The 8,566-nt window shown below is 45.0% G+C and overlaps 1 non-coding gene across 1 annotated transcript; it reads right to left on the minus strand.

Moving 5' to 3' along the window:
• Nucleotides 1-756: 756 nt before the first annotated feature.
• LOC120257145 lies at nt 757-863 on the minus strand. The gene has a single exon (XR_005535544.1). It is a non-coding gene; the product is annotated as a small nucleolar RNA R71 (small nucleolar RNA).
• Between the last annotated feature and the right edge of the window lie 7,703 nt (nt 864-8,566).

An 8,566-nucleotide genomic window follows, 5' to 3' on the forward strand; every position in this document is an offset into this window, starting at 1 on the left:
GATCTCGACTCCGCTCACCCGGGATTATTACTCGACAAACCCGCACTTATGGATATACGCAAGGGACCTTGTCAAGTTTTTTTGGCGCCGTGTCGGGAGTTAGGCGCTTAGAGATACTTTTGCACTTTGTTTTCTTAGCTATTTTCACTACACATTCTATTTCATATCTTCTTATTCTATCATCGTTCTCGATTTTCTTTTTTCTTTACTTTTTGGTGCAGCTCCGTGTTATGACCCGAGGGAATCCATCAATATTGATTGAAGGAGACCCCCGAGCTTGAACGTACACTTCAAGGAAAGTGGAAAGAACCTCGCACAAGAACAGCCTAATCCACTGATTTGAAGTAGAAGGATCCGACAACATGGCGTAACAAATGAGCAACAACGACACTATCCGATTATGCCAGACCTTCAGTATTGGGGACACAATCGAGTATTGTGCGCCCCCCAATCACAGCTCGTAATTTCGAGCTAAAGCCAAGATTCATCCATATGTCGCAAAGCAGTCCCGCACAAATTCAACCTGTTTGGCCGATGAGGATCCAAACAACATACATAGAGAGCTTCCTCGAGGTGTGTGACATGCTGAAGATAAATGGTGTGACGGATGATGCCATCAAATTGAGAGCCTTCCCATTTTCCTTAAAGGGGAAAGCAAAGCAGTGGCTACACTCATTACCTAGGGCATCAATCACTACATGGGAGGAGATGGTAGAAGCTTTTCTAGCCCGTTATTTCCCTCCCGGAAAATCAGCAAAGCTTAGGAATGAGATCTCATCCTTTATGCAGTTGGAATTGGAGTCTCTATTTGAGACATGGGAAAGGTTCAAGGAACTCCTGCGCAAGTGTCCGCAACACGGATTCCCAGAGTGGATGATTGTTCAAACCTTCTACAATGGTTTGAACCCGAGTACAAGGCAACTCTTGGATGCGGCGGCAGGAGGTACCTTAGGTAGCAAGACCCCCGACGAGGCTCGTCAATTGATTGAGGAAATGGGGTTAAATAGCTACCAGTGGAACGCTAGGGAAAAGAAAAAGGTGGCCGGTCTCCATGAAATTGATGCGGTAACTTCATTGGCGGCCCAAGTGGAGAGTTTGAGTAAGAAGCTAGATCTTATAGCTTCGAATAGAGTTGCGGCCATGACAAATTGTACCGGTTGTGGTGGAGGACATGCTCCTTCCGATTGCCCAATCGTCATAGGTGATGTTTCTTCAGTTGAGAATGTTGACTTTGTAGGTAATGGAATGAGACCTCAAGGGAATCCATACAAAGAACACCTACAATTCAAAGTTGGAAGAATCATCCCAACTTTTCATGGAGTAATCAAGGACCACAGAAGACCATGGGGGCATCGGAGTTCCAACAACAACAACAAGCCCCTCAAGTGGAAAACAAAATTTTAGGCTTGGAAACCCGAATGACGGATTTGGAGAAGCACTTGGCTAGATTTGTTCAATCGGCAAATACAAGATTTGAATCAGCCGAGGCTACACTTCGCAATCACACCACCTCCTTGCACAACCTTGAAAAATCAAGTGGGGCAAATTAGTAAATCTCTTTCCCGAAAGGCCACATGGAAGTTTACCAAGCAACACGGAAAACCAACCCCGAGAGAACATGTGAAGGCGATCGCTTGAGAAGCGGTCGTGAGGTTGAAGGGAGGCTTCCCGAGTGAGAAGCTCGAAAGAACATGCACCCGAGGTCGAGAGGTTGAGAAGGGAGCAAACAAAGAGAAAGAGGTGGCACCCCCACCTTTCAAGCCAAGAATCCCTTTATCCCTCTAGATTAAAGAATGACCAAGGGGATGAAAACAGATAAGAAGTTCCCTTAGTTTGTTCAAGCAACTCCACATCAACATTCCTTTTTGTTGAGGCTTTAGCTCAAATGCCTAAGTATGCGAAGTTCCTGAAAGACCTATTGACCAACAAGAGGAAATTAGGGGAGAGTGCTTCAGTTGGTGCTTTGATGCTTCATGCTCGGGCGGTGTTGCAAAAGAACATGCCGAACAAGAAGAAAAGACCCGGAAGCTTCATTATTTCGTAACATCGGCAACTTAGGTGAGGAAATGGCATTGGCGGATTCAGGGGCAAGTATCAACGCCATGCCATATACTTTCTTCCAAAAAGCTAGGCTTTGGGTGAGCCTAGGCCTACTCTGGATGACTTTCTACAATTGGCGGACCGAACGGGTACGACATCCCGAGAGGCATCATTGAAGACGTGCTTGTCAAGGTGGACAAGTATATTTTTTTCCGTTGACTTTGTAGTGCTAGATGTCGATGAGGATGCAGATGTACCCTTGATACTTGGGAGACCGTCTTCATGGACTTCCAAAGCATTGATTGACATGGACGGTGGAGAGCTCACATTGAGAGTCGGAGACGATAAGCTCACTTATCGCTTTTGCCGAAGCTCATGCGGCATTCTCTCGATTTAGATGACACTTTGTATTTTCTAGATACTACTGATGAGATTGTTGATGAATATATACAGGAAATGTTCAACCCGGATCAGTATGAAGGTTTGTTCGACCAAGAGGAGAGCAAAGAAGAAGTAATGATGCTTGGTCTCGACCGAGAGGAAACATCTACCCCGGGAATCTTGAAGATGGTGCTCCGAAAATGAAGAGGGCTCAAGACACCACCGAAAAATGCCCCAAGACTCGTTAGGAGACGTACATGAGCCAAGAAAGTTGGACTTTAACCATTGTTAGGTGGTCCGAAGTCTCGATAGTGCACCCTCTACCCTCAAGAGACTTTGCTCATCATGCTTTCAAGTTATGGGTAAGAGGGCAACCTTCATTCATGAACCCCCGTGAGGTAAGAAAGATACGCTAAGCTTTAGTGACGTTAAACAAGCGCTTCTTGGGAGGTAAACCCAAGTGTTTACTATTTTTTTGTACCTTTTTAGTTTAGTTTGTTTGCATGAATAAATTGTTAAGTGTTGGTGTTTCAATTTTTTGAGTGCTTGTGTCAGCGATTTTATTGTGGGTTTTTAAAAAGAATTCATTGTATGTTTTGTTGAGAATTGGCGAAGTTTGGTCGTTTGAGTTCTATTTTTGTGTTTTTTATCTCGTATATCTTGCACAATAGGGGCGTGCTCGAGTGTGTAAACATGTTCAGACTAGTTCTCGCAGAGCCCCTGCAGGTTTTTTTCTAAGTCATCCAGAAAACACACCAAGGCATGGGAAATTCCACACGCCCGTGGGTGTGTACTGTGAACTCTTCTAGAGAGGGCACAGGGGTGTGCGGCTGTCCCTGTGAACGATCATGCGACTGGCGCACGCCCGTGGGTAATTTCCACATGGGCGCATGCCTTCCCCGCAGAGTTGGGCGATTTTTCCCGAGAACACACAGGGCGTGACTCGCCTCGTGGGTGACCTCGTGAACCACCACGGGCGGTACTTCGCACGCCCTGCGCGAAACTCCGCAGTGCTGCCCCTCCATCCCGAGAAAACACAGGGCGCCCGCCGCCTCGTGAGTTGAGGCATGTGAATGCCCACGCTGCTGGGGGAATTTCCGCACGGGCGTAAAGCGACTTTGATATTTTTTCTCGATGACCAGGGAAGGCACAGGGCGCGCATCCGCCTCGTGATCCGGGCGACGGGCATGGATAATTTCCGCACGCCCGTGGGAGATTGTTCTAAGTCGTTGAGAGTTTTTTTCCCGAGAGCCATTGTAGGGCGTGCATACGCCCCGTGGAGCTTTTTGAAGTGAGGCACACGGCGTGGGGAATTTCCACACGCCTGCATGGATGCATGTAACATCAAAAAGTCGTGAGTTCTGCTTTAAAAAGGGGATGATTTCTCCTTCTTCACGACTCCTGAAAACACTCTCACAACATTCTCCCGAGTCCATTGCGCCAGCTCAGGGATTTTAGCAAGTTTTTCCGACCGGGCTTTCTATTTTTCTCATTTCTCCTCGCTTCAGAAATTCATTTTTCTTCATCTTCTTTGTCAATTCATGATTTCTATTGATTAATCTGGTTAACAATGCTTCGTTTCTTCAATTCGAACAATGATTTACGTTTAGAACGAAGTTAGAGAAATTATTGAGTTGTATTTTTGTATTGTTGATACCGGTCGCAGTGCTTTTCACGCCCGTGAATCCACATCGAGCGATGGAAATTCCACACGACCGCGTGGATTTTTCAAAGATTGTTTTATCAACTTGTTTGACTAATTTTGTTTAAATTTGGCAGATCATGGCACCTAGGACAAAGACGCAAACTGATAAGAGGCCGCGTGAGTCATCCTCTGAGCCCGAGGGCATGCAATTTGCGATTCCCGAACATCAGGCCCGTTATGAGCGCTTATCGAGACTCCGCTTCGGACAGACTCGATTCCTGGACACGACTATATTACGAGATCTTCAGCATGAAGATGAGTTCGCTGATGAGGTTGAGGACCTTGTTTCAGAGGGTGGTTGGCGGCAGTTTTCACGATTAGAGAGCCAGCTATCTAAGAGTTTGCACTGGAGGTGCTCTCCTCGTTTGAGTTTGATAGAGCGTATGCGAGCTTCAACAGTTTGGGCACCATTAAGTTCAGATTGTTTGGACACCACCATATTTTAAGCATTACGCAGTTTTCCATACTACTTGGCTTATACGAGGAGGCATTCACAGATTCTGAGGAGTACGCACAGTTACCTACTGATTATCCTGGAACCTGACCCCGCAAAAAGCTTACAGAGTGCTATGTGGTCAGGGTCAGTACGAGCTGGGGGTCTCCAAGGCCACGTGCCTTTCCCGGCCTGCCTACAGATATTTGCACGCAATCATGAGTAGGTCGGTGAATGGCCGTGGCGATAGTACTGGTGTCTTGAGACGCCAGGAGTTACTGTACTTGTACTCGATGGTAGAGCGCGTACCGATCCACTTAGGGCACATCTTGGCTGATTACATCGACATCGTGGATAGACACTAGACCGGGAGCGATCTTCTCGGTCCTTACATTATGAGATTAGTGCTGGGCATGGGTCTCTTGGATTCGATTCACGGGGCCCAGAAGACGAGTGTACCCGCCTCCCTCGGGTCTAGAGACGATGCGGTTGATGGGCATGGTCCGCAGTGGTTCTGACAGTGGGTTTTTGCGTTAGTTCTACAAGCCCCCGAAAGATAGCCGAGGATGAGGGTGATGACGCCGAGCATCTCACTCGCCCCCGAGCCTCACTCACGATCGATGGAAACCGAGGCACCTCCAACGCCGAAGAACCACCCCTAGTGCGTGATAGCTTTTCACCTTCTCGAGCCAATGATCGCTTTGAGAGGCTCGAGAATGCTATAGGAGTGGTCCCGAGCCGAGGTTGCCGAGATTAGGCTACGAGGCCACTCAAGACACGTAGTTCATGGCACGCTTTTGACATATTACAAGCAGATCCTAGAGCGAGACGTTTGCCTCATCATTCGTCCTCGCAAACTGAGGACTCTTCTAGCACCGCCAAGCACTCTCCAAGACCTCCATCCCTCGAGCCCCAAAGCACTGTAGGACTCCACTATATGCTTCCACTTCCACAGCAGCTAGCAGGGAGCCCCGAGAGCGACTTCGACACTTGACCTTTCTTTTTTACTTTTTACTTTTATCTTATTTTCTTGTTTTTTTAGATTCTGTTCACTCGTAAAAGGATTTTCCTTCCGAGTTTATGTTATTTTTGCATTATCGAGTTGTATTCATTGCTTCATCTTTTTATACACTCGAAAGTTATTTGATGTTTTTTTCTTGAGCTTCACCCGAACCCCCTCGTATGCGCAGTGATGGTCTTGTCTTCTTGGAAATTGAGACTTTAGTCATGGGCACGGCCAATGTGCTTTTTGCACTTGGTCGCAGTGAGCTTCACAACCCGTTGGGAACACTACTCCCTAATGAATTAGCTTCATCAAACGCAATACTAGGGAGTCGTGAGTATTGTTTTGATTGCTTCTCCCACATCTATTTTTTTGAATGATATATTTTGAGTGAGTTGCATGTGTACATTGAGGACAATGTACAACTTAAGTGTGGGGGAGTTTCATAATGCGCATATCTTTTTCTATTGTTCTTGATTGATATATGCTCACATAGCCAATGGTGGTTCACCTTAGTTGCAATGTTTGTATTCTTAAGTCTAGGAGAATTGTTAACATTGAATGTTTTTCATGCTCTAGTTCTTGCTTGAATTTTTAGGAATTTTTGCCCTATTTACACTTAGTGCACTACTCACTCTTTGAACTCTATTGGAAACTCATGTTTGATGTTAAAGGGACTAGTTAGGTTTACTTCTTTTGAAAAAAAAAATGGAAAAATGAAAAGAAGGAACAAAATAGCCTTTTGTTTATTTGTATTTGTTGGGTGGAAAGAGCTACCACCTATGAAGTATGAAGCTACTCTCACAAGTCGGATACTAGTTATGCCCTAATGAGAGAAAGAGCTATCTCATAGGATGAGTGAAAGCTACCACCCGGGTAAAAAGAGCTACCACCTCGAAAGTGTGAAAGCCACATAAGCGGCCGCTTTGGAAAGGGCTACCTTAGAGGATGTGTGAAGCTACTACCATCTTTTAAAATTTTTATCACTTGTGTAGATAAATAAGTCCCTTGCACTTTAGAACTTTGAGGAGTATAACTTGGGGTATTTTTGAGTGAGTTCACACTTACATGAAATTGGGTTTGTTATCCTTTTTTATTCAAGTTTTTAACTAGAGCATTGATTTTTCGTATTTAGTGTTGAAATTTTCCTTACTTGTAGAATGCTATCTTTGTATACTTTGGTGAATCTAAGGCCAAGCACTTTCAACATTTTCTTCATTGATGCACAGAATGTTTAATGTTTGCTTAAGGACAAGCAAAAGCTTAAGTGTGGGGGAGTTTTGATAAGTGCTTGTGCGATATGAATGCGAAGCTTTCATTCCTTATGTTGAGCATTACTTTTCTCAGGTTTTTACATTAATATGTGTGTTTTTATGTTACTTTTATGCAGATAGGGTTGTGAGGCCGAGTATTAAGGAAATAGGCCAATGTGGATCATAATGCACCTATTTTGGAGGAGATCTTGCTAAAGTTCAAACGCGAAGACATAGGTCAGGTGTGAGATGCTAGAGTGTGTGCCAACCTCCTCGTATCTCGTATTCGAGTGAGCACATTCATTTGAAGGGGCACAAAGGCAGTCACACTCGAGCATTTTGACTTATGCATATAAGAACAAGAGATCAACCAACATGTACATCATTGAAGAATCAAGTGATTCACGACGTAAATGTGTGCCCGCTTATGCTACTCCCAATGAAAGTATGGAAATTGGAGTATTTTCCGCAGTACTCGCAGACAGTTACCCGTAGTAGCACTGCTCACACCGGCCGAGAAAATCGGAGAAACAGAGAATCCACACGCATGTAGAAATTATCCATGCCCATGTGGAAATTCCACGTGGGCGTGTGACATCATACACGCCCGTGTAGTCGCTCGATTCCAGTCTCTATTTAAAACCGATTTCAGCCCCGATTTCATTATTCTTTTCTCCATCTTTTCCCCAACTTGCGAGAGGGCTTCAGCTAGGGTTTTGAGAGGTATTGGCCAAGGTTTTGGAAAAGTTCTACGGCTCTGACATCATGATTCCATTAGGAAGAAGGTTGGTAGGGGAGCTTCAATCGAGGTGTATCCTATACCGGATGAAGGAATCATTGGACGACAAGTAGAGGACTCTCCACAAGACCATCGACATGACCATCGAGGGGGTTTCTTTATGGATTCATTGCTTTTACATTCGATTTCTTTGATTGTACTAAGCTCCATGGAGAGCTAAACCCCTAGTGGGTGCTTGGATGATTGTGAACCCAAGGATGTATTCGTTTCATTGAACTTCTTTAATTGTATGAACATTTCCCCTAGAGTGACACTAGGGTCGAGGGTTCTTGTTGGTAACCTTGTGAGTGAGTGACACACCACGAGCGTTAGACAAAGCTAGGTTGGAGAGGGTTGAAAGGATGAGTCAAGAGGTACAGGAGCGTCCCCTTTCCCCTCCGGCGTGATAGATTCTACCTCCGTTCCTCGAGTTCTTTGCCACCATAATAGAGTGAGTGGTCTAAGGGATGAACCTCCGCTAGGGCCTAGTTACGCGTGCAATGGAGTGAAGCGTTGAGAGGATCTTAGTATCTAGGGCTTAATTGTGGCTAGGGACCTTCCGCCTGGACCAAAGGGTTAGGTCTACTTTTAGGAAGAGATTTATCACTTGGAATCCCTAAAGCTCATTGCAACTTTATGCGAGTGCGAGGTGTTGAGATTGTTTGATTTCTCCTCCGGGACATGTATAGAGTTAGGCATAGTTAACCTTAGATTTGGGACTATGTATGTATGGATTTCCACCACTCACCATGGCATTGATTAGGAAGTATAATAGAGAGTTCTTGCACTTGAAATGATTATCGTAGGTGAAGCATCATCCGAGTACCCCATCTTTATCGATTGCCTTGCCCTCTTCTTTATTCTTGCTCTCTCACTTGTTGCTTTTATTGTTGAGAATTGAATCAATTTCACACTAATCACTATTGATCTTCCAAATAGTTAAGAACCAAATTAAGTATTTCCACTCCCTACT

This window comes from Dioscorea cayenensis, unplaced genomic scaffold (assembly GCF_009730915.1).
Source record: "Dioscorea cayenensis subsp. rotundata cultivar TDr96_F1 unplaced genomic scaffold, TDr96_F1_v2_PseudoChromosome.rev07_lg8_w22 25.fasta BLBR01001907.1, whole genome shotgun sequence".
In the NCBI taxonomy this organism is placed as follows: Eukaryota; Viridiplantae; Streptophyta; class Magnoliopsida; order Dioscoreales; family Dioscoreaceae; genus Dioscorea; species Dioscorea cayenensis.